This window comes from Zingiber officinale, chromosome 3B (genome assembly GCF_018446385.1).
Source record: "Zingiber officinale cultivar Zhangliang chromosome 3B, Zo_v1.1, whole genome shotgun sequence".
NCBI classification, from domain to species: Eukaryota; Viridiplantae; Streptophyta; class Magnoliopsida; order Zingiberales; family Zingiberaceae; genus Zingiber; species Zingiber officinale.
The window spans coordinates 37,340,850-37,368,597 of NC_055991.1; positions in this window are offsets into that span (position 1 = coordinate 37,340,850).

A 27,748-nucleotide genomic window follows, 5' to 3' on the forward strand; every position below is an offset into this window, starting at 1 on the left:
GTCTGAAGGCAAAGCTAGAGAAGATTATTTATAGCCGCTGGGCAGAGGGGTAATTTCATCATACATCATCCACTGGTGCACAATAATTGGCGGGAACAAAGAGAGCCGACGGATCTTCGTTGAAAATATCACCCAAGTGTATATCTGGAAAAGTGTTGGCATAGAATACGAGGAGATGAGTTTCTGGAAAAGGCGCAACTGTCTTAAAGCATTCTCTGATTCCCGGTTTGGTCTTAAATTCTCAATTTCTCGATCGGAAGTTATCCTGATCTGGACTATGGGGGAAAGAACAGACCAGGGGATATGGTCGAGCCAAGGTGGTCAGCAGAAAAAGGCAAGCTAAGCAGTTCGGGATATAAGCGCAGACCAGGGAGATTTGTTAAGCTAAGTGGAGCAGTCTGCAGAAAAAGGCGGGGAAGCCAGGTCGGGATAAAAAAGGGATTCCCGACCGGGGTCAAATACCCGACCGAGGTCAAATAAGAAAAACTAGAAGGCCAAGGTACACATGTGCAAGGTCACGGGTCGTATCGGTCGGGAAATATACGAGGCAACTAATAAGAGGGTGAACATGATATAGGAAGGTTAAAATACTATAAGAGAAAATCAAAAGTCAGCTGTCATGTCGTACCATAAGAAGGTTAAACAAGCCAAAGTAAAGACAAATCTGAAGTTACAAGTAGATAGTTTGAGCAAAAGTTGGACAACTTCAATTTTACATTAAAGTGCAGCATATAGTGCCACATTAAGGATCAGTGTCAGCAGGAGGCTCAGGGGGGCAGGGAGCAGCGTCAGCAGGAGGCTCAGGGAGAAAGAATAAGTTGTCATCATCTTTAAAGGAAAGGAGTGCCCCGTCCGGAAGCTCGTTCATCAGGCGGGTAGTGTCTAAGAAATCTTCTGAAGGGGCGGCGTGAAGTAGATTATGCTCAAACATTTGTCGAGCCCCACCAGCCGCGCCACAACAAATCATGAGATTCATCAAACCCCCTATCTTCCTCAAAAAGAAAGGGGCTGTGACGTAGGCTCGCCTATAGGCTCTTAGACGACCAATTTCTCTCGCCTGATAATCCGTCAGCTTTGCTCGGACCTTCTCCGTATCAGCTCTGGCCTTTTCCGCGTCAACTCGGGCCAAAGTCAAATCTTGTTGACTTTGGGAGGCATTCTCTTGAGCTTTCAAAAGGTCAGCCTGCATTGATTTGAGGGTCGCTTGGCTGGCCTCCCACTGGCTTTGAATGGCCTTCTCCCGGTCGGCACTGGAGCTGAGCTGACCCTAAACATCTGTTAAACTCTTTTGAAGAGTCTCTTGGGTCTCTTGCAGACTCTTCAGATCAGAGGATAGGGTAGTCAAGCGGGTGTCCTTTTCATCCAGCTCCACTACCAGCGAGCGACGTCTTTCTGCCTCAGAAGCTAGTTTGGACTCGCTGGTCCTCAGAGCTGCCTCCAAGGTCTTTATTTTGTCAAAAGTAGCGTGGGAGATGTTCCGGGCCGATTCTGCAGACTCCCCAATCAATCGGAGATAACTCGCTAAGTCCCCAGGCGTCGGGTTGAGTGGATCGCGCGGGGTGAGCGGCAACTCCAACTCCTGAAGACGAGCCTTCAACACTTCATTCTCCCTATGCAGGTGGGCGGCTTGTTGGATCGCACTTAAGCCGGCAGAACAGGCCTGCATGTAGCATATAAGGAGGGTTTATAAGGGGTTTATAAGAAATTCCAGAAGAAGAGCACTGAAGAGAAAACTTACAGAAACTAGCTGGCGGGAAACTTGATCCATCCCTTCCATCGGCGAGTTGTTCCAAAATTTCCGATTGCCTGCCCTCCAGGACATAGCTAATTCGCCCTTAAACTCAACCAAGCCGACAGCAGAAGGAGCATCTTCCGCAGCCTCTTCAGCGTCGTCAGGCTCAATGGAGGAGGGCAGGCGCCAGGAGGCAGTGAAGGCATATTTTTTGGAGATCTTCCCCTTGGCTTGAGATGTGGAAGCCGGAGCAGCTACCAGGAGCGAGGCGGATATAGTTTCAGAGCTCCCAAGATGGTCCATTGTAGGAAGGGGAAGTTGCTCAGGAAAGAAGGACTGGTTGGGAAGAACAGACTGATCGGGGGATAACTCCTGACCGGGGATCGGGGCGGATATTTGGAGCGACATAATGGGAACCTCTTGTCCCAAAGCCATCTCCTGGTCAGGGGTAACAACCCTGGCTGCTGAAGTTGCGGCTGAGCGATGGCCAGAAGGAAAAGGTGGAGGAGATGCCTGAACTGCCGGAATAACCCTCTTCCTTTTGCATTGTAGCCGTAATCGTTTGGCGGGCGGGGGAGATGCAGCTCGCTCCTCCTCGGCCTGCTCCATGGTAGCAACCTGCTCCAAGGTGGCAGAGTCTTCTTCAGAAACCGCCTCCAGGGGAAGGGCCGAGGAAGTTCCCTCCTGGGTCGGCGCGGATGGGGCAGACTATGAGGCAGAGGGAACAGATTGTGAAGCAAAAGGGGCAGACTGGGAAGAGGTTGCCAAACCCTGTTTAAGCTCCAAGTTTAAGGCTTTCAAAACAGCAACAGACTGGCGTTTTACATCTGTGGAGTAAGCCCAGAGCATGGTAGCTTCTGCGAAGTAAAAGATAAATACCTCAGTTAAAGAAGAATAGTAAAGAGGAAAATGGGGTCTTACCTAACGGAGCCCCTATTTCTGTTGGAACTGGGCTAAGCCCGAACGAATACAAAAATCCTTCCAACAGTAATATGGACAAGTGAACGCTCACGCCTTGAAGTTTCTTTGAAGCGGAGTCGCAGGAGGGTTGATGCTGATGTACAGGGAGATTGGAAGGGATGTCAGAGCGCCACTGGGTCGGCTCGACCAAGGGTTCAGGTGATCTAATAAAGAAGAAGCGAGATTTTCACCCCTTGTTGAAAGAAGGCATGTCGGAAAAGAATTTATAACCAGGCCTAGCCTGTACCATGAATACTCCCGGTCCCAAGCGTTTGAAAAAATAAAAATGATGGAAGAGCTGAACGGTCAGGGGAATTTGGTATATGCGACATAAAATGATAGTGCCGCAAACCGCTCTGAAGAAGTTAGGAGCAAATTGAGAAGGGCAGATACCAAAGTAGCGGCTCAGGGAACAGATAAAGGGAGGTATAGGAAATCGAAGGCCTCCTAAAAGCTGGTCTCTAAAAATGGTCATGAAGCCTTCAGGAGGGTTCGCGGGGTTCACGGGGTGTAGGAACTCTAAGTTCATAAGCATCACTCAGTCGCAAGTCAGACCGAATCACAGACAGGTCATGATCATGTATGTCAAAAATGAAGCACGAATACCAAAGGGTGGCCTTACCGTCAGCCATCATCAGGGTCAGGTAGGTTGGAGGAGAGGTCAGTCGAGAAGAGGAAGAACACCGGGCGTGAAGAGTCTAGAAGGGGAAGGGCCGAGACACCAGAGGCGGCGAAGCAACAAGAAGACGAAGGCAGTCGAAACGCTCAAGGCAACGACGGTGAACTGCCTTTAGGGCTTATAAAGAGGGTTTTTCCTAGGGAATATCGAAAAGATGTGTCGAGTATATTTTTGGGTAAAGCGTCCAAAACCGTTCGATCACAGAACGACATGCTCTTCTGGGAGGTCGTGTACCAAAAGGAGTGAAGTCGGCGGCGTCATACGGCGTAAGCAATAAAGGCGTGGGACAGGTGTCACCCCCCTAGGAAGCGTATTAATGATGGACGTGATAAGGAAATCATGAAAGGTAGCAGACGTACGGAAACGTCTGCCACGCAATTTTCTAGGGAAACGGTGAAGAAAATGGGCGGGAAAGAAATTCAAATATGGCGAAGCTACAAAACATCCTTTGCTTGAGGATTGAGTAAGATTTTAATATTTTTGTCCTCACAATGCATCTGATATGTTATATTTCTTGATTACAGACGAATTCGAAGCAATCTCTTCAAGTAATCCCTGGTTGAGAATACACCCCCAGGTCGGCAACATTTAGCCTGGTCGGGAAATCACCCTCAGGTCGGCAACATCTATCCTGGTCGGGGAATCACCCCCAAGTCAACAACATCTATCTCCGAATGGGTTTTCATAAAAATTCCCGGTCGGCTATCCCAGACTCTCGCCTCAGTGCGAGTCATAAGTGAGCAAAACTCTCATGCCCAACGACCTTCCCGGTCGGCTGTCCCAGACTCTCGCCCCAGTGCGAGTTATAAGTGAGCAAGGCTCTCACGCCCAACGACCTTCCCGGTCGGTTGTCCCAGACTCTTACCCCAGTGCGAGTTATAAGTGAGGAAAGCTTTTAGTTATCTTTCGACTTCTCCTGACTTGCTCGAGCTCTCTGACGCCTTTGGAGCTCTCAAAGCATGACGGTCGGCTATCCTTGCTTTCGTATTCTCCGCATCTTTAGGAGAGCAGCTCCCATTCCTATCTATTAAGGCAAGCCTTCACGTGCGAGTTATAAGCGAGCAAGGCTCTCACGCCCAACGACCTTCCCGGTCGGCTGTCCCAGACTCTCGCCTTAGTGCGAGTTATAAGTGAGCAAAGCAGACTCTCGCCTCAGTGTGGGTTATAAGTGAGCAAGGCTCTCACGCCCAACGACCTTCCCGGTCGACTGTCCCTGACTCTCGCCCCAGTACGAGTTATAAGTGAGCAAGGCTCTCACGCCCAACGACCTTCCCGGTCGGCTGTCCCAGACTCTCGCCCCAAGGTCGGCTGTTCCAGACTCTCTCCCCAGTGCAAGTTATAAGTGAGCAAGGCTCTCACGCCCAACGACCTTCCCAGTTGGTGCAGTGATTTTCTAGTTCGGTACTCCTTATATTCGCCGACGCAAAATGCAACAAGCCAAGTTATCGTGTCGGACTAGTCAGTAAGTCATATTTCAAGGTTTCTTGCCAAATATGAAATCTTGTAGGCATATTCTCAAGCGTCCCATTGGCTTCGGCCAAAGGCTCATATGTTATGTGGAAGATGGGGTAAGCCAGTTATCTTTATTATTTTTGCTATTTTTGCTAGAAATGTTAGAGAAATGCAGGTGTTCTATAGAAACGTAATGATACCCGAGCAATAGGGTGTGGGGCCGCATCATGAATGGAACTCAAAAAACAAGTTTTATTGTGTTAATCTGGGGTACATTTTTTAAGGGTTCACACGGCTGCAAGATCCAGAGGCTTGATCCTTCCTAGTCAGATGAGCCCAAACTTTAGTCAAATCTTCCTTAATAAGATCGATGGCGCGCTTCAATTGCCCGATGGTCTCGTCTTTAATCTGTCCTTCCTCTTTCAGGAGAGCCACCTCATCTTCATGCTTCATCTTCAAATAAATAATATAGTGCACCTGGCTGTGGAAGTCCGATTGAGCCTTCAACTTGAGAGCAACTTCGGCCCGGGTCCTGGATTTGGCGGCCAGCCAAAGGTTTTCCATTTCATGAGTAAGGGACACTTGGAGATCTCTGCTCACAGTCATCTCCATCAGGATTTCTTCTTTCTGAGCCAGTAATTCCATTAAAGCTGCAATCTACTGAACCAAGGCTTCCTCTTTCTGAGCCGATAACTCCAGTAGATGGGAAGTTTGCCGAAGTAAAGACGCAAGCTCGCTAGGTTCTGTTGTAGGTTCCATGGAGACAAGACACTGTATTAGTAGGTGGACAGCTTGAGGTATTAGACGCTTGGACTTTTTATAAGGAAGGAGAAGGTGAAGGGGTTTCCTTGGAACTTAAGTCGACACTTGGGGAACCGGGTGACATTTATGGGAAAAGAGTGCACTCGGAAGTTGAGAAGTCAGCATACGCATAGAAGGAGCATGTTCATCTCCCAGGATGGAGGGAAACTTTGCAGAGTACAGATAAGAGACAGGTCTGCGGATGATGTGGAAGCTAGGTCAGGTAACACAAAGACTTGGGTCTAGTCAGTCGGACCAGAGCCTCCTTCAACTAGACTTGAGGGGGAGGCTTGTGATACGGTGCATGTTTGAGGGGTCAGTAAGATGATGTGGTTAGGAGTCAAGACCACAAGCCGGTCAAAAGTCAAGCTTACGTGGAGGTCAGAAGTCAAGCCTCCGTGGCTGGTCAGAAGTTAGGCTTACAGGGTCAGGGTCCAAGTCTCAGCTGATGGGGTGGTCAAAGGATGAGAGTATAAGTCAGACAAGGGCCAGCCCTAATAGCGATCAAGGACAGGGCCCACAGGCCAGGTACAGATGAGGACTAAGCCCACAAGCCAAGTAGAGGTAAAGGAAAGAAGGCCCTGGGCATAAAATAAACAGACCGGGCATGCAGGTCGGGACGTACAGGCCGTGGATAGTAGTAAAACAGTAAACAGGTCTGGACATAGACCTAGCATGCAGGTCGGGACGTACAAGCTATGGATAGCAGTAAACAGTAAACAGGTCTGAACACAGACCCAGCGTGCAGGTCGGGACATACAAGCCATGGATAGTAGTAAATGGTAAACAGGTCTGGACACAGACCTAGCGTGCAGGTCAGGACGTACAAGACATGAATAGCAGTAAACAGTAAACAGGTCTGGACACAGACCTAGCGTGCAGGTCGGGACGTACAAGCCATAGATAGCAGTAAACAGTAAGCAGTTCTGGACATAGACTTGGCGTACAGGTCGGGACGTACAAGCCATGGATAGCAGTAAATAGTGAACAGGTCTGGACACAAACCTGGCGTACAGGTCGGGACGTGCAGGCCATGGATAACAGATGACAAAGGCAGGTTGGGATACAAGCTTAACGCACAGATCGAGACATACAAGTCACGGATAATAGTATATAGAAGCAGGTCGGGGTACAGATCTTGGAATACAGACTCAACGTCTAGACACTACAGGACAAACAAGCCAAGGAATCGTAACCACTTGTCAGAGAATGTCAGAGAATAATCAATGTGTCAGGGAATATGCTAACAGTCGGGGCTCTCTGCGCCTTTGGTTTTGCCGCCAGCCTATTAAGAAGAGTCACGTGTCAATCACTGCCAGACAAAGCCTGATAGCCGACATTCCCTGACACTCGTCAGGTCCCAGAAATAGCCGTTGCAGTATAAAAAGGGATGTTTTGTCCCTTATGCAGGTACGCTCACTCGTCATTTCTCACTAGTCTTTACTTTTCGTCCTTTCTCTGTGCTTTCTTGGGAAAAAATACCTGACTTGAGCGTCGGAGGGCCTGACCCGGGGACTTTTTCCCTAGTTTCTGGTCTCTAATGACTCGTGCATTCGTCTAAGTGTGCGTAGAGCCGCAGCGTCATCATCCTGAACGTCTTCCATTGTCAGCCGCCTGTGTAAGCCTTTCCGAGCGGTGCCAGATAGATTTGACTCTGCGGTGACTTTCCGTCAACTTCCAGTCCATCAAGCCCACCTCCATCCAACTCAGCTTCCGGACGGAATCAATTTCGAATTCAATCTGATTGATATTTTAGTCAGTCCTTTTCATAAGTTATCCTTCATTTGACTTTGGTTAATATTCATGTTAAAAAAAAAGAGAGACTACTTTTTCAGAATCATATTGGATTTGTCTCTCAGTCGTCCCATGAAGTCGGATAACTGCCCTAACTAGTACATAGCTTGGCTCTATATACGACAATTTACCAAAAGACGTACTAGGTTTAATGTATTTACCAAAAGGTGCATCACGGTTTTGTATTTACCAAAAGGCGCAGTTTACCAAAATCTATTCCTAGATTACCCCTCTGGCTAACCTAGCAACCGCCTTTTTCAAACACATTTTTCCAAGCATCCAAGCCGAAATTAGAATTGAAAAATAATTTGTGGTTCGGATGCACGTCTTCTCACCGTCTCTCTCCCTCCATCCCTCTGCGTGGTGTTATAAACTTGAAAGAAATATGAACCCTGCGCTTGCCATTACTGCTCGTGCTGGTTGGCGGGATTGCAATAGACCAGTAAGGTTTATGGCATAATGGCGTAAGAGTTGCTAGAGGAGACCAAGGACAAATTAAGTTAAGAACGTCAGCCGAGAAGGACAAACTTCTTGCAAGAGGGAAATTAGTAGAAGCACACATTTAAAGATTTAGACATGTATGTATTGATTTTTTTACTGTAAATTAGGGTATTGATGGTAAATAAAAATGACAGTATTGGTGGAAAGTGTGGCGGCAAAAAGTGTTGTTATGGTTTATTTTGGTTGTGTGGGGAATAATATTCAACAACACCTGAATTATGATGTAATAGAAGACTTAATCGATTTAAGTCATGTTAGTTTCTGACGTTGATAGTTAAGTTAGGCTAAAAATTATTTATTTTTTGTTTAGGATTTAGTCAGTGGTGGTCCTAGTTTACAAGAAGTATATGCTTCAAAAGGGGTATGATATCTATGATATCATGCCCACCTTGGGCCTAATATCGATAAAGTGTTATGTGGTTAAAACTTTGCTTTTACATCAGACCCTTCCTAGTTTGAGCAAAATTACAATTTAACTACAGTAATAGATTATGTAGTTGCAAATTTACTAAAATAGTTTGTAATTTATTTATCAGGGATGATCATATAATTGAAGAAATTCTCTCTGAGATATGGAATACTCTTGATGCAAATTCTAGCATTGGACATGCAGCTAATATAGGAGAAGTATCCAGAACAAATATTCCATCATCTTCGCAGTATAGTTGTGTGCCTAACACAAATAGAAATACAAGCAGTAATTTCACATTTGATCTAAATGAAGAAGCTAGTATTCAAGAAGATGAGGTTCTGAACCCGTGTGCAACACTTGTTGATTACTATGAGCCTACTTGGAGTGAGGAGGAAGGGTATTATAACCGAAATGGAGAGGAAATGCAATACAATACAGATGTACAAGAATTCTTTGCTGATAATATGCAGATTGAACAATATGAAATATCTCAAAAACAGTATAGTGACTCGGAGGAGGAGTTCCCAATAGCTGATGATCCATATATTCTAAATTCTCGATTGCTCCAAAGGCCAATTGAAGAGGCAACAGATCAACATGAATTTTTTGTAGGACAGATATTTCTGTCTCGACAAGAGTTCAAGAATGAACTTGTGAAGCATGCCATGGTTAAACATATGAGATATAACCCAGTTGACATTCGGAAAAATAAAGTAAAAGTTGTTTGCTTCAATCAACCGTGTAAGTGGAGAGTAGTTGCCTGGGGGAATATAGAGTTCATTGTTACAAAATATATAAAGGAACACCAATGTGGGACCATTAGGGAAAGTGTTGATCATCAAGCATGCTCTTCATCCTTTGTAGCTTCTTTTATTGAAGAGCAATTTCTTGCTAATGAACAATACAAGCCAAGTATGATTATAGCAGATATAAAAGCCAGGTTCGGAGTGACCATATCCTATAGAAAAGCATACATAACTCGAGAGAAAGCGATGAAGAAAGTTGTTGGAGATTATGACCAAGCATATAGAGATCTTCCACTATATCTGTGTGAGTTAAGAGTCAGGGATCCTGAAACCTATGTGGCACTACACAGAAATGGGGTTAATCAGTTCCAACGTTGTTTTTGGGGTTTTGGAGCTTGTAGAAGAGTATTCAGGTCTTATCTTCGTAAATTAATTGGAATTGATTCCACACACATAAGAGGCAAATATCCGGGTGTGTTGTTGATGGCTACATCAATAGATGCTAATGACAATGTCCTCCCAGTAGCCTTTGGAATCGCTGAAGTTGAATGTGGGTCTGCATGAGAGTGGTTTCTGGATCATACAAAGAGATTCTTTAATGTTGATCCAGAGTCAATGAGTATAGTATCAGATAGACATCATGGCATTATAGCAGCAGTTAGGATAGTCTACCCTACTGCCCATCATGCTTTTTGTTGCCACCACATGTCTTGCAATATGGTAACAGATACTGGCAGTAGGTCAGGTTTAGGGTTGTTTTGGGCAGCAGCTCGAGCAAACACAACACTACAATATGATCTCATAATGCAGTGCATGCTTGAAAAACATCCAGATGCTCATAAGTGGCTTCAGAACATTGACCCTAAAAGATGGGCTAATGCACACTTTAGTGGCAGAAGGTACACAATGCTAACCACCAATTGTGTAGAGAGTTTAAATGCTTTGTTCAAGGAAACGCGTGAACTTCCGATAAACAGGTTAATTGATAATACCAGAAGAAAGGTAGCTCAATGGTTCTTTAATTGTAAGGAGGAAGCGTCGAAATTGTATGTTGTGTTGACACCTCATGCTACCAAAGAAATGGAATCAAGGAGGGAGAAAGTTAGACGATATAAAGTCCACCCCTACTCTCAATCTGAAATGGAAGTAGAGACATAGGGTGCTTCATACATTGTTGATTTGGAGAGAAAATATTATAACTGTGGGGAGTTTCAAATTTCAGGATTGCCTTGCTCACATGCAATTGCCGTCATAATTCACCAGAACATGGATACACTCCCATATTGTGAGCATTATTTTCATTCACAGAATTGGAAAACGGCATACATGGATCGTATTTACCCCTGTCGAAGCAAGGAATTTTGGCCTAGGGGAGTCAACAACATTATAGTGCTATGTCCCCGTAGCCTTGTGCAACCTGGTAGGCGAAAGAAGGCAAGGATCGAGTTGAAACATAATGGGAAGGTAAAAATCAAATGAAGCAGGTGCAAACAACTGGGTCATAATCGGAGGACATGTAGAATGTCGCTAGCCCTTGGTTTTTGACTGAATTGTAAATTGGAGGAGTTGAGCCATATGTTTTGTATGAAGTACATATATAGGATTGTAAGAAAAACAGTTGTGGAAAGTGATGTTTCTATTATATAGGTTTATGGAGTATTTATTTTGTGTTACAGTATTATTGTAGGTATGAGAAGTGTAAACCATCACCTGCAAGGCAGAAATAATACTTCACACCATATCTCCATTGTGTAAAATAAAATATGATACATTTTAATTCAATGGGAAGGGGTTTATAATTTCAAAGTCACGTAAATATGTGCTGAAATATAAATGAGATAAAACTCGCACAAAGGGATTGTAGTAATCCTTGCAAAATAAGATAGGACAGCATTTCTCGGTCATTGAAAAATAAAAGAGGTGCACTATTCCGTGGCAAATGGCACGGAGCTATACCTTCTTAGACAGGGGGTATAAATACGTTTTGACACCATATATACCATCTCCCCAGTAAGAAATTCAGAGGGAACGTTATTTCAGGTAAATCCAAGTAGGGGAGGGCCATCAGTGGGTTTTGGACAAAACCAACTGATGGACCTAGACACCTCTGATTGGACCCATTTTAGTTCGAGTGGTAATCTGGAGTAGCAAGGACTCCAAATCTTCTGGCAAATCCTTATTTAAAGCTCTATAGGTGCTGGGAAAAAAATAAAATATAATCAGCCTCCGTTGGGCCTGATATGCTTCAATATCAGGCCCAACGCGGACCTGATATGAGTGCATATCAGGCCCAACGTGGGCCTGGTATCGTATCGTTTCATAAAGCTTAATTCTAACTCCTCCTAATATAAACTCCAAACATTCTAACAGTGCACTGATAAAAAAAAATAAATATGATCAATTTTAAAAGTGCCCTTCCATAGGGTTGAAAAGAAAAGTTGTGCACTGTTCCGTGCCAACTGGCACGGAGCAATACCTTCTTATAAATGAGGTATAAATACGTTTTGACACCAGATATACCTTCTCCCCAGTCAGACCTTCACAGGAAACGTGATTTCATGTAAATCCAAGTAGGGGAGGGCCATCAGTGGGTTTTGGTCAAAACCCACTGATGGACCTAGACACCTCTGATTCGACCCATTTCAGTTCGAGTGGTAATCTGGAGTTGCAAGGACTCCAAATATGCAGAAAAATCCTTATTTAAAGCTCTATAGGTGCTGGGAAAAAAATAAAATATAATCAGCCTCCGTTGGGCCTGATATGCTTCAATATCAGGCCCAATGTGGGCCTGGTATCGTATCGTTTCATAAAGCTTGATTTTATCTCCCCCTAATATAAACTCCAAACATTCTAACAGAGGCCTGATCAAAAAAATTAAATAAGATCAATTTTAAAAGTCCCCTTCAGAAAAGCTGTGCACTCTTCTGTGCCAACTGGCACGGAGCAATACCTTCTTAGAAATGGGGTATAAATACGTTTTGACACCAGATATACCTTCTCCCCAGTCAGACCTTCACAGGGAACATGATTTCAGGTAAATCCAAGTAGGGGAGGGCCATCAGTGGGTTTTGGTCAAAACCCACTGATGGACCTACACACCTCTGATTCGATTCATTTCAGTTCGAGTGGTAATCTGGAGTTGCAAGGACTCCAAATATGCTAGAAAATCCTTATTTAAAGCTCTATAGGTGCTGGGAAAAAAATAAAATATAATCAGACTCCGTTGGGCCTGATATGCTTCAATATCAGGCCCAACGTAGGCCTGATATCAGTGCATATCAGGCCCAACGTGGGCCTGGTATCATATCGTTTCATAAAGCTTGATTTTATCTCCCACTAATATAAACTCCAAATATTCTAACAGGGGCCTGATCAAAAAAATTAAATAAGATCAATTTTAAAAGTCCCCTTCAGAAAAGGTGTGCACTCTTCTGTGCCAACTGGCACGGAGCAATACCTTCTTAGAAATGGGGTATAAATATGTTTTAACACCAGATATACCTTCTCCCCAGTCAGACCTTCACAGGGAACATGATTTCAGGTAAATCCAAGTAGGGGAGGGTCATCAGTGGATTTTGATCAAAATCCACTAATGGACCTACATACCTCTGATTCGATTCATTTCAATTCGAGTGGTAATCTGGAGTTGCAAGGACTCCAAATATGTTGGAAAATCCTTATTTAAAGCTCTATAGGTGCTGGGAAAAAAAATAAAATATAATCAGCCTTCGTTGGGCCTGATATGCTTCAATAGCAGGCCCAATGTGGGCATATATGAGTGCATATCAGGCCCAACGTGGGCCTGATATCGTATCGTTTCATAAAGCTTTAATCTATCTCCCCCTAATATAAACTCCAAACATTCTAACAGGGCCCTGATCAAAAAAATTAAATAAGATCAATTTTAAAAGTCTCCTTCAGAAAAGATGTGCACTGTTCCGTGCCAACTGGCACGGAGCAATACCTTCTTAGAAATGGGGTATAAATATGTTTTGACACCAGATATACATTCTCCCCAGTCAGACATTCACAAGGAATGTGATTTCATGTAAATCCAAGTAGGGGAGAGCCATTAGTGGATTTTGGTCAAAACCCATTGATGGACCTAGACACCTCTGATTCGACCCATTTCAGTTTGAGTGGTAATCTGGAGTTGCAAGGACTCCAAATTGTTGATACAGTCTGACCTGGATGTTGTTTTGCTGTTGACACTGATTTAAGTTTGTATCAGATATTTAACTCAGATTGATTACTAATCTAGGTTGACTTGGTTGACCTGATTGAGAAAGTCCTAACTGGGATGTTAGGCAGTTGGAAAGTCCTGGTGAGTGAAGCCAGGCAGATTGGAAGTCCTGGTGAGTGAAGACAGGCAAGGGAAAATCCAGATGGATCAAGGGTGATCGGACATCTGGTGTTGAAAAGTCCAAGAAGGAAGCTTGGCATGCGAAGTCAGAGAGGGCTCGGTAGCTCGTTCTCTAGGACCAGATGAAGTCGGAGAGGGCTAGGGAGCTCGTTTCTCCGGACTAGGTCAGAGAGGGCTCGATCCGGACTGAGTCAAGAAGGCTGGATCGGTCGGCGGACCGATCGGTGGCTCTGGACACTGATCGGTGCAGGCCGATCGAGAATCGATCGATGGCTGCGGCGATTCGTCGATGCAGACCGATCATCGATCGATAGCCTCGTGAGATTGCGATCGATCGGAGACCGATCGAGCTATGGCGCTTGGGAAGAGCGACATCGATCGGTCTGGGCGGTCAGATTAGTGCTGATCGGTCCAGGCCGATCGGTCTTGTGCGACATCGATCGATGCGGAGACGATCGTGATGATTCGAGCATGGATCGGTCTGCAGACCGACCCAGTGTTTGTTTTTGCATGCACTTTTCGGTTTGTCGTATTTGTTTTCACCCATCTATTTTTAACCATCTGCTGTGAGTCTTTTTAGCTTGCAGGTTGCAGGTCACACTCTCATGGTTGAATTCAAATTAAGCTTCATTAAGAGAAGAAGACAAGTGCTCTTTACACTGTGATTTGCTGCAACAGATGCATTTGAGGCATCAACGTTCACTGGCGAATCTGATTGCGATTGGGCTGCGCTCAGTTTGACCTCTACTCATTGGTTCGTATCCAGAGATGCCAGTGATTTCCATTGGCATGGGTTCAGAGAACCAGATGAGGAGGAGAGGTGATTGGCTACGCCTAGTTGGCAGCAGCGATTCTGCAGGCAGCGGTGATTCGAGCCAGTGAAGCAGAGAGACATAAGAAGGAAGAATAGAGGTTCAGAAAAGTTAACCGATTCTCTGTTTCTTTGCGATCAATCCTTTGAGAAAGCAAGTTGGTGAAGCTGTGAGCTCCTTGCTAAGAAGGTTGTTGTGCGCTCTCTGCTCTGTTTCTTCTCCGCGTGGCTGTAAGCTCATCTGATTATTCTTCTCAGCCACTGTAAGTCTTGTGCTTAATTCTATAATCAACTGAGACGCTGTTGAGAGGTTGCTCCACCGAAAAGGAGACATCTTTAGCCGGATTTTGTCTGGGGTGTGATCTACCGAAAGATCAAGGAGTCGTCCTCCTTACGGACACGCCGAGGAGTAGGGGCAAGTTATCCCCGAACCTCGTATATCCTTGTGTCTGCTGTGTGTGCTTTTCTTCTTTCGTTTTCGTTTTAGTTTTCAACTTCTGCTGTGCTAACAAGTTTTTCGTTAAGAAAGATTTTGTTTAAAGTTTTCAAGAGGCTATTCCCCCCCCCCCCCCCCTCAAGCCATCTAAGATCCCAACAAGTGGTATCAGAGCAAGGGGCTCTTTGATTCGGATTAACACCCAAAAGAGCAAACAAGGATGGCTATGAAGGAAGGCTGTAGCACAAATCGACCACCCTACTTCGAAGGAGCAGATTTTCAATATTGGAAGGGCCGCATGGAGTATTACCTCAAGACCGACATTGCCATGTGGTTCTCAGTCAAGGAAGGTTTCACACCACCAAAGGATGAAGAAGGTAAGGAACTCGATTCGTCAAGGTGGTCTACCGAACAACTCCGCAAAGCACAAGCCGATGCCAAGGCTATGGTCACCTTGCAATGTGGAATCGCCAAGGACCAACTCGTCAAGGTAGGTCCATTCTCGAGTGCAAGAGACCTATGGAACAAACTCATCGAGCTCCAAGAGGGAACTCGAGATTCTCGGATTGCCAAGAGGGACCTATTCTTGAATCAGCTCCAAAATCTAACCATGAAGGACAATGAAACGGTAAGTGAACTTCATGGGAGATTCAAGGAGATCATCAACGGTCTACACTCTGTGGACGAACGAGTGGAGAATCGCGATCTAGTAAGGTACGCTCTTAAATCTTTTCCGAGGAATGCCTTGTGGTCATCTATGGTAGATGCCTACAAGGTATCCAAGGATCTTTCCATTGTTAAACTAGATGAATTTTTCTGTGAGATGGAACTTCATGAGCTTGCTAACAAAGGTCAAAAAGAGAAGGGTATTGTTTTATTTGCAGGACCAAAGAGCAAGGATGGAAGAAGGAAGAAGGAAAAGAAGAAGGAAAAGGAGATTTCCTCATCCACCTCTTCCTCCGAATTCGATGATGAAAGTGGATCATCATCAAGTGAGATGGCGAACTTCGTAAGAAGGATTATGAGAAGAAGTCGAAGATACAAAGGAAAAGGTAAAACTAATGATCAAAATTTTGATAAATCTAATGTTATATGTTATGAGTGTGGCAAGAAAGGACACATTCGGAGCGAGCGTCCGAAATTAAAGAGGAAGGAGGAACGAGCCAAAAAGGAGGAAAGAGTCAAGAAGAAGAAGGCTCTCAAGGCCACTTGGGATGAGTCCTCATCAAGCTCATCGGAGGAAGAAGAGAAGATGGAAAAGAGCACACGACAATTAGCACTTATGGCAAGGGAGGTTTCGGACTCCGAAAGTGAGGGAGACTCGAGCGACGCTTCAACCGCAGCTTCATCATCGTCGGATGATGAAGAGGTAACCTCTTCTCATATAGAAAAGTGTTATAAGACTATCACTCACTTATCTACATTGCTTAAAAAGTCAAAAACAGAAAATAAATTGTTAAAAGAAGAAGTAAAAACCTTAAGGACCCTTAGGGAAGATGAGGTCGATGATCTACATCTAGAAGTCCTTGAGGATGAGAACAAGGCTTTAAAGGGTGAGGTTGAGAAACTCAAGAAAATGCTTGAGAAGTTCTCAACTAGCTCTAAGACTCTAGATATGATTCTAAATGCCCAAAGGGCAGTCTACAACAAGGCCGGGCTAGGGTATCAACCCAAGGAGTCGAGTTTCATTTCTCTAATGTCTAGAACTCAAAATAGTAGATCATATGTTTCTAGGGCTCATGGAACTAGGAAAGGTATGACCAAGGCATGGGTTCCTAGGTCTTTCGTTGTAGAAGCATTAGGTCCCAAGATTTGGGTACCTAAAACCTCTATCTTCTGTGTCTTGTAGGCATTGGTCGAGGGGGAGCATCTATCAACTTGGTTTGTTGATAGTGGATGCTCCAAGCACATGACCGGGGACAAATCACTGTTTACAACCATTCAAAACAAAAGTAGAGGTAATGTGTCTTTTGGTAATAATGGTAGCCTTAAGGTTGTAGGAGTTGGAGACATTCATATATCCGAATGTTTCCATATCAAGAATGTCCTTCTAGTCAAGGGGATGACTTTTAATCTCCTAAGTGTCAGTCAATTGTGTGATACGGGTTACACAATTGAATTTCATTCAAATCAATGTTTGGTTAAACACATTGACACACTTGACACGGTACTAGTAGGCACAAGGGTTGATAATATTTATCAAGTATCGTTTAAAAGTGCTACTAATGCTTTGATTAAGTGTTTCATGTCGAAAGAAGAAGAGTCTTGGCTATGGCATAGAAGGTTGGCACATGTAAACAAGAAGAACATCCGGAAGTTGGCCAACCAAGGATTAGTGCGAGACTTACCCAGCATCAAGTACCACAAGACCAAACTATGTGATGCATGTCAAAAGGGTAAGCAAACAAAAGGTGTTCATAAAGGTAAAAACACTGTAAGTACATCTACTGCTTTAGATTTATTGCACATGGACCTATTTGATTGCAGTAGTGTAATATCATTGAATGGAAGTAGATATTGCTTGGTAATCGTTGATGATTTTACTAGATACACATGGACTTTCTTCTTGAAACATAAGGACCAAACTATAGATATTTTTATTTCTTTTTGTAGAAGAACTGAGAATGAAAAATCGACAAAAATTAAAACCATTAGAAGTGATCATGGTGGAGAATTTCAAAATCATAGGTTTTTAGAGTTTTGTCAAGAAAAGGGATATAGGCATGAGTTCTCTACTCCAAGGACCCCACAGTAAAATGGGGTTGTGGAGAGAAAGAACCGAGTCCTACAAGAGGCTGCACGAAGCATGCTCAATGAGTACTCACTACCGAGCTACTTATGGGCTGAAGCTGTGAATATAGCTTGCTATGTGCAAAATCGAGTTTTAATACATAGGTTTTTAGGAAAGACTCCCCATGAACTTTGGTTTGGGAAACCGCCTACAATTAAACATCTTAGGGTGTTTGGTTGTAAGGTGTTTATCTTGAACACCAAGGATCATCTTGGGAAGTTCACGGCTAAGGCTGATCAAGGGATACTGGTCGGGTACTCTCTTACCAGCAAAGCCTATCGAGTCTACAACAATAGAACTAAATTGATTGAAGAGTCCTCTGATGTAGCTTTTGAAGAAATCCCTAATTTAAATGATCAACCAAGGGATGTAGGAGAAATTCAATTTGAACTTAGAAATCTAAGTTTGAATGATCAAAATGAAGAACGAGTCAAAGTTGACTCTGATGTTGATGAGCAAAGGCAACAAAGAACTCAATCTGATCCTTTGCCTGATATTGAGTCCTTGCCTGTGCCGAGTGAGACCACTCATGAGGCACCGCCAACACCAAGGCAGTCTAGGTTAGCCACTAGTCATCCCCAAGACCAAATTGTGGGAGACATCCAACAAGGGGTTAGGACTAGGTCATTCTTTAGAAATGAGTCTAATGAAGTCGCATTGATTTCAGAGATTGAACCAAAAATAGTTGATGAGGCATTGCACGATCCTGATTGGATCTTAGCTATGCAAGATGAGTTAGGTCAATTTGAAAGGAGCCAAGTGTGGGACTTAGTTCCTAGACCTAAGAAGACCACCATTATTGGAACTAAATGGGTCTTCAAAAATAAGTTAAATCAAAAGGGAGAAGTTGTAAGAAACAAGGCAAGACTTGTAGCCAAGGGCTATAGTCAAGTCGAAGGTCTCGATTATGATGAGACTTATGCTCCCGTGGCCCGGTTAGAGTCCATTCGTTTGATGCTAGCTTTTGCTGCACATAGAGGTTTCAAGCTCTATCAAATGGACGTTAAATCAGCCTTCTTAAACGGATTCATCAAAGAAGAGGTGTATGTTGAACAACCACCGGGGTTTGTGAATACCGAAGTTCCAAACCACGTGTACAAGCTCAAGAAAGCTCTTTATGGGCTTAAACAAGCACCTTGAGCATGGTACGAAAGGTTGTCAACTTACCTATTAGAAAAGGGCTTTGTAAGAGGCCAAATAGACCCAACACTATTTCTGCGTAGAGATGGTGAAAACATTTTTGTAGCCCAAGTATATGTCGACGACATAATTTGTGGCTCAAATAACAAGGGATATTTGAATGAATTCATTTCTCACATGGAAAGTGAGTTTGAGATGAGTCTAGTAGGAGAGTTGACATTCTTCCTCGGACTTGAAATCAAACAAACTCGAGATGGAATTTATGTCCATCAGACAAAATACACTCAAGAGATGCTTAGAAAATTCAATATGAGTGACTCTAAGGAAGTGTCCACTCCAATGGCGACAAACACTCGCCTTGACAATGATGAGAGTGGAAAACCAATTGATCTAACGCAATATAGAAGCATGATTGGTAGTCTTCTATATCTCACAGCTAGTCGACTAGACATACTTTTTGCTGTGGGCATGTGCGCTAGATATCAGGTCTGTGCCAAGGAATCTCATTTAATTGCAGTTAAGAGAATATTGAGATACCTTAAGGGCACAATTCGAGTAGGTCTATGGTACCCTCGTACAGAATCTTTTGACTTGATAGGCTATACCGATTCCGATTATGCTGGGTGCAAATTGGATCGGAAAAGCACTAGTGGGGGTTGCCAATTCTTAGGTTCATCATTAGTTAGTTGGTCAAGTCGGAAGCAACATTGTGTTGCTCTCTCCACGACCGAGGCTGAATACATTGCCATGGGAGAGAGTGTATCACAATTGTTGTGGATGATTCACACTCTAGAAGATTATGGACTTTCGTATAAGGGAGTGCAAGTGTTGTGTGACAACATTAGCACAATAAACCTAACGAAAAATCCAGTCCATCATTCAAGGATCAAACACATTGAAGTGTGTCATCACTTTATTAGAGATCACGTAGCTAGGGGAGACATTGCACTCACATATGTTGAGTCAAAGTCAAACTTAGCCGACATTTTCACAAAACCCCTTCCGGAAAATGAATTTAGTCATTTAAGGAGGGAATTGGGATGTGTTTGGCTCAATAAGTCAGTTTGACCACATCATGATCAATAAGGACCGTTAAAATGACAAGAGAAATTGGGAAATTAATTTGGGCAACTTGGGGACATCTCACACAAACTATAAGGTTTAACAAATTATTTTTGTTTGCTAAATATGGGGTGAGATGCTAGGATCAACCAAATTATTCAAAATGTATCATGCATCCCTTGAATACTTAGGTTGAAGAGACATAAATTGAGTATGGGGAAGGCCATTACATAATTCATGTGTATTTGGCTCCTAGTTCTTACTCATATATTCCAACCAAGGAATCTTGGTTGGACTTTTGCCTAGAAATTATCTAATTATGGTTGATGGTTGATGTGTTGATTGGTATTGTTGATTGGTTCATTTCATGACTTTGATTGATAAAACGATAGGTTGTTAAAGGAAATAATAGCAACTTGGATATATTTTGACAAACTTGAAACTAAACATAACAAGGATAAAAAATTTCAGCTTTCATGCCTTGATTGAAAAATTAGGACAAGTTGTTTATATTTTGACAAATTTGAACCTGATCATAGAGATGAGTTTAGCAAAAATATGTTTTGAACTTCTAAGGACCAAGAAGACAGAACTCCATATGTTGGAGTTAGTGTGAGGTTTTGTTTGATAAGAGTCTGAAACTTTTGGATTATGAACAATTTCAGGCCATAAGAAATCATATTTCGAATATATTAGTGTTTGGTGATTCCTAAGTTCTAAGGTATGTCTTAGGGAAGTTCTGAATTCTTGAGTTCCGGATTCTTCAGACTTCATGGCTCAGTATTTCAGTTACTGAAATTACTAAAATCGGGTTATCAGACACTGATCGGTCCACAGACCGATCAGGAAAGTCTGGATCGGTCTGTCGACCGATCCAGAATGAAGCCAAACTCTCTGTTTGGTATCTGATCGGTCCAGTGACCGATCAGCGCACGAAGAAAGCCCACTGATCGGTCTGGGCACCGATCAGGATGATCCCTGATCGGTCCACTGACCGATCAGGTGTCGCCGATTCACTCGGGTGAATCTGATCGTTCAGGATTTCTCCTGATCGAACAGCCGTCCGATCAGGGAATAGATCGATCCCTTGCTTTAACTCCTCCCGACTCCCTCCTTTCCCATTACCTACGAAGCCCTAGCCGACTCTCTTTTCCCCCGTTTCTTCTTCCCCTTGGTCGCCGAACCCTAGACGACTCCCTCCTGCCTCAGCATTTCTTTCTTTCTCCGAAAACCAGAGAAATGGCTCCAAGGTAACTTCATCAGCTCTATTTCTCGTTAGTACTTCATTTGTTTCATTTCTCACTGATTCAGTGATTTGGGGTGGTGCTCGGTTTGTGCTCGGTGGTTTGCCCATGACCGGTGCTCTTTCCTTGTTCCCATTGTCCTAATTGTTAGGAAGAAACCCACTGGTGGTGAGGGAACCTCTAAGGAACCAACCAAGAAATCCAAATCCAAAGCTCCTGCTGCTCCTTCCCGACCTCAACCATCCAGTTCGGGGAGATTCCCCAACCAACAGTTTGAACAATCCTTTAAGGAAAGGACCTTCAAGTTGCTCCCATGTAGATCAGTCGATAAAAAATACATGAATGAGTTTTGTCCAGCAATTACGGAGACCATAGCCTACTATAAACTTGATTCCTTGGTATATTTAGAGAGGGATATCAACCTTGACCTAGTTTCTGAATTCTATAACAACCTTCATCAGACTATTGATGGTAGTTATAGATCAAGAGTGGCTAAGCAAACCGTTGATTTCAGCTTAATTGCCTTCTTTGCTTATTTAGGCTGTCGTATGTGTTCGGGGACGGTGTTCTCATTCTATCCTTCTTTGCCTGAACCCGTGCCTCATCCTCTTGATGTCTCATCTAACTCGATTTATGAGTACTTCTTTGGACATCCGAGACCGGATGGATTAGATGAGTTAGATGTCGACTTTCCTACATTTGCAGCCCTTGGCCTTTCTGCTCCTGATTACATTCTTTTCAAAATTGTCACAAACTGTCTTCTACCTATTACTTCTAAACCATTGGCAGAGATTCGACCGTATCATTGTCTGATGCTTTACGGGTTGCGTAGGCGTCTTGACTTTGATGTCATGTCGAGTGTCTATACTTCTATCATATCCCATAGTGAGCCGAGCGGTTACACCATCTATATGCCTTATGGGCATGTAATTACTGATTGGCTTGAGACCCTGGGTGTTGACGTCTCTAGGGGGAGGATGGTCAAGATGGTTAGGCAGGATTGTCGACTTGGGAAACATGCATTTTCCAAGTCTGGAATCTTAGGACAGGATGGGGCAGTTAGGTGGAAGGATGGGAGGGCACTAGGTGAGTTGCCTCGACGACAGGTTGCTGCTGCTGCTGCATTTGGCGAGGACGATCCTGATCTGCGCTGGCAGATCGCCGAGCTGGAGAGTCGCTTTGATCGCCACGAGGAGATGATGACTGTTGAGTTCGATGGACTACGCATACGGATTGACCAGCGCTACGACGATCTGCGCAGCTAGCAGTTGGTGACTCAGCACTGCTTCGAGGGTGGATGGCCAGATACCCACCTCCGCAGCACCACCCGGACCATACACTTTCGAGCAGCAGCATCCCGCCTCCGGAAGATATTCCTCCAGCCGACACTGGAGATGTTCCTCGTCTTGAGGAAGATGACTGATACTTTTTGATGATCATATTGATTGTATGTTTTGGATGATGGTTGCTAGATACTTTTGTCTGACCTGGTTGTATGCTACTTACTGTTATGCTACTCATTCTTCCTTATATATTTGCTGTTCTTTTCTTGGTTGTTACTATACTCTTCATATGTCTTTTATTTCTTTATTCATTTACTGTCCTAAAATACACTTAGAAGGAATTCTAGGGGGATTAAGCAGAAGACAGTATGGTTTAAGGGGGAGCTTTTTAAGTTATCTTACCTTGTTCGCTCCTTTTCGGTGTTTGACAAAGGGGGAGAAGATAACTAAGTTTAGAAATGAATGAAAGGTTGATTTTAGGGGAGAGGATGACTTTGAGTCGTTTTGAATCCTCTTACCTAATTCGCACCTATTTGTTAGTTAAAGCCCTAGAGCCGATCATTTGATGATTGTATGGACTCATTGTATCATATTCTTGTATATTAATAAAGGCATTTGTTTGGTTATTATACTTATTTGTATTAGTGCCAAATAGACTAAGTATAATAGCGTCCTTGAGTAGAAGGTTCATACCTATATCAATCGATTAGTTGAATCGATAGTGAGATGATATAGGGAACAATACTCTAAATCATTCCTAGTCGAGTATTAACATTCAGGGACAATGTTAATACAATAAGACTAGCATGTAGGTCAGCTCGATGACTTGATCTCACAAGTCATGGATATAGAGATATCAAGCTGACACATGGGTATGCATTAGAGAATGTATACTGAATGACCCGCCATGAGAAAGTATCATGGATCGTTATATGAGTGTCATATACTTTCTCATGTGGCTATTAGTATGACTATTAGTCCTTTGACCTGAATTCACCATGGATCCCTACATAAGGAGTTATGTACTTTGGTTTCGTCAAACGTCACCCGTAATAGGGTGGACTATAAAGGCGATTACTGGGTATATAACGAATTATGCAGAGGGATGTGAGTGATGTAGATGGGATCTATCCCTCCCATATGACGGGAGCGACATCGCTATTCTTGATAGAGTGAGACCACTAAGTGCATGGCCATGCCCAAATGAGTCAACATTAGATGTTGAGCTCATTTGATCGAGTGAGTCTACTTGGAGTTCAAGATTTAGATTGATTAGAGGATGACACGGTCTATGCCTCATATTGATCAATCTAGATGTCTAGGATAGAAGGACAATGTCACATGTTGTGAGGAGTCACAATTAGTAGTCACAAGGTGATGTCGGATCTCGACATTCTTGTAACTTGGGTAGTAATGATGTGTTGCTAGATACCGCTCATTACTTATGCTCCTAAATGGGTTTAGGGGCATTGCCAACGTTACAAGAACCTATAGGGTCACACACTAAGGGCAAATAGATGGAGACTAGGTTTATTTGATGAACCTAAATGATTACGTTCATATGATGAACCAAATTGGATTAAGAGTAATCCAAAGTAGGATAATTGAGTTGGACTCAAGTTGGTTCATGTGTTAAGTGAGTCTAATTTGGACTTAGACTCATTTAATTAATTTAATTCAATGAATAGAGATTCATTAAATTAAAATTGGCTTGAACCAATGGTTAGATTAGATCAACCAAGGGATAGAAGTGGTCAAGTTTGACTTGACTTAAGTAGGAAGATGAAGAGTCATGTTTTTGACTTGACTTTGACTTGACCAATGCCACATCATCAAGGCCTCTTCATTTAGTCAAGTTTGACTTGACCAAATGCCACCTCATGGGAGTTACCAAGAGTTGTGACTCTTGATATTCCATGGGGGTTACAAGGTTTAATGTGGCCGTCCACTTTGAGTGTAAAATGAATGTTTTATTTTTCATTCAAGGCTAATTGATTTTCATCTTCTTCCTCTTTCTCACAATTCTTCTCTCCCTCTTCTCCTTCTTGCCGAGACCTTACTTGAGTGCTAGCACACTCTAAGGTTTCTTCTCCATCTCTTGCTTGTGTGGATACAAATAGAGAAGTGTCTACTTAGACACTTTTGAGATCCGGCGAACCAAGGACAACCGGGATTGCGAAGGGCTTCGCTACAAAGGTATAAATGGTTTATCCTTATGTAGATCTACTGTAGCTTAAAGTTTTTCAAACTCGTACTCGTATTTTCGTTCGGTTTTACCTTGCACGAGATCTGTGGCTTGGGCGATTCGGGGTTTCCGCGACGCGAAAAGCGATTTTCGCGGCCCGAAAAATCCAACAGTGGTATCAGAGCCACGTGCAAGGCTTGTACGAGTTTGTTTTTATTTTTATGAAAAATAAAACCTTCTGTGATTTTCTGTAAAAATTAGTTTTTTATGGGTAATTTTTCCGTAGAGGCGAAGCACAAGTGTCTCGGCACTTGTAGGCTTCGGCTACCGTAAGAATCGTTTTGCCCCAAATCCATTTGGGACAGCGGGCTTGGGTGCCATTAGATCGCAAAGGAGCAACTCACGATGGTTAGATCGTGGGTAGGGTACTTCCCCTAACCCCGCAAGGTGCTTCGTTATCGCACGAAATCGCTAAAACGAACCGCCGGGAAGATTTTTCCGAAGCGGCAATGTCTCGACCAAATCATTTTGGGACAGCGGGTTTAGGCGCTGTTGGATCGCAAAGGAACCCTCGCGATGGTTAGATCGCGGGTGGGGGCGATGCCCCAGGCCCCGCAAGGGGATCCGTTCACCGAAACCGCTAAACGGGACCGTCGGAAATTTTATTCGTAAAAATTGTAAAAATTAATTTTAAAATTATAGAAAATTATGAAAAATATATAATTTTGAATTATATATTAATTTGTGATAGTCATGGCCCAAAGCCCAATATGATTGGTTGTGTTGTAATTCATAATATGGCCTGCGTGCCATTGTGTGTTTGCGAGTGTTGTATTATATTCGCGACCTGCGCGTCGTGCCTTATCTTATTTTCTTGTTGTAAATTAGATCTAGACTCGAATGTAACTCGAGTTTCAAATTGTAATGTACAAATTGGAGCGGTGGAGGGTCCACACGAGACGGAGTTCTGAGGCGGGCACGAGCAACACAAGGTGGTCAAAGGGAGTAGCTTGAAGAAGCTGTTGACCCTAGGTTGACCAATTGATCTTCTCATTGGCTTGAGAAGATCGTAGTAGGGCCATGACTAAATCACAAATAGATTAATTAATTGCTTGTGTATGTGATGCATATTTAATAAGTAGTTAATTAATTAGTGCCTTACGATTAGATTAGATCTAAGTCGTGCACATGATGCACCCTTGCGATTAGATTAGATCTAAGTCGTGCACATGATGCACCCTTGCGATTAGATTAGATCTAAGTCGTGCACAAGATGCATCCCTTCTCGATTAGATTAGATCTCAATCGACTCAACTCTAATGCCTAACCGTGCCGTGATACCTATCACTACCTCGATCATATGTATTGTTGAATCTGCCAAAGCAGAGCAATACATATTATCTTGGTAGGATACGGAGGGACAATCTTGGTCCCGTCTATCAACGCATGGGTGAATACAAACTCAATTAGATTGAGTATTCATAGTTACTCGGTTGGATCGAGTCAACTATAGGCATTCTTCCAATAGTTGGAAAGATATATCAATATCACATCTATATTAACTCTCGGGCGTATTAGCCAAAGCTAACTCGATTTTTAATATAAATGCGGATATTGATTCTATAAACAAGAGTTGCATAGAGATGTAATTGGTAATCGTTACCTACCGATCATACTAAGCCTTGGGCGTATTAGCCAAAGCTAACTCAAGGGTTAGTATGATGTGGATCTTGTTCCACAAGAATTATAGAATTCAGTGGGAGCTTCATTTAATTAAAAGGCCTAATTAAATGATTTTTAAAGAATATGATATTTATTTATGCAAATTTTTTGTTGTAGATAACCATGACGTCAAACACGAATTCCGTCTCCCTGCGATCTGTCCTTGAGAAGGACAAGCTCAACGGAGCGAATTTCCTGGACTGGTACAGGAATTTGAGAATAGTTCTCACCCAGGAACGTAAGCTGTACGTTCTGGAGCAGCCCATTCCGGAGGCTCCTCCTGCCAATGCCCCGCGAGCCGACAAAGATGCTTACAAGAAGCATCAAGACGACGCATTAGATGTGTCCTGTCTAATGCTCGCGACCATGAACTCAGAGCTTCAGAAGCTACATGAGTTGATGGGCGCTTTTGATATGGTTGAGCATCTTCGCCAACTATATCAGGGACAAGCGAGGCATGAGAGATTTGAGATCTCGAAGGCACTGTTTCAGTGCAAGATGTCAGACGGGGCTCCTGTAGGTCCTTATGTACTCAAGATGATTGGGTACATAGAGAACCTACAAAGACTGGGGTTCCCACTTGGCCAAGAGCTGGCCACTGACTTGATCTTGCAGTCCTTGCCAGATAGCTATAGTCAATTCGTTCTCAACTATAACATGAACGAGATTGACAAGCCACTGCCCGAGCTACTTAGTATGTTACGAACTGCTGAGATTAACCTTAAGAAGGTTAAGCCCATTCTGATGGTCCAGAAGCACAAGGGCAAGGGCAAGCCCAAAGGTAAGGGAAAGTCCCAAACCAAGGGCAAAGGCAAGGCACTGAAGCCTAAAGGAGGGGTCGCCAAGGATGCTACCTGCTTCCACTGCGGTCAGACCGGGCACTGGAAGAGGAACTGCAAGGTATACTTGGAGGATCTTAAGAAGAAGCGAAGTGAGACTTCCACTTCAGGTATATATGTTATAGAAGTCAATCTATCTATTTCTACATCATGGGTATTAGATATTGGATGTGCTTCTCACATTTGTCTTGATGTGCAGGCGCTGAGAAATAGCAGAGCATTGGCAAAGGCGAGGTGGACCTACGAGTGAGGCAATGGAGCACGGGTTCTTCTTGTCTTTGTGAGGAACTTATCACTATCTCGCCCTCCAGGCTTGTACTAGATTTAGATGATTGTTGTTATGTGCCTGCTCTTACTAAGAACATAGTTTCAGTTTCTTGTTTAGACAAGAAAGGATACTCTTTTATAATAAAAGACAAATGTTGTTCTGTATATTTAAAAGATATGTTCTATTGTAGTGCACCTCTAATAAACGGACTCGATATTCTAGACCTTGAGAGCCCCATCTATAACATTAGTACCAAGAGGTTCAAGTCAAATGACATGAACCAAACCTACCTCTGGCACTGTCGCTTAGGTCAAATAAATGACAAGCGCTTATCCCAGCTCCATAAGGATGGTTTGCTGGACTCATTTGATTTTGAATCATATGAGATATGCGAGTCATGCCTACGAGGCAAGATGACCAAGACCCCCTTTAGTGGGCATAGCGAGAGAGCAACTGATTTGTTAGGACTCATACATAGTGATGTATGTGGCCCTTTCAATATTGCTGCTAGAGGCGGTTATAGGTAC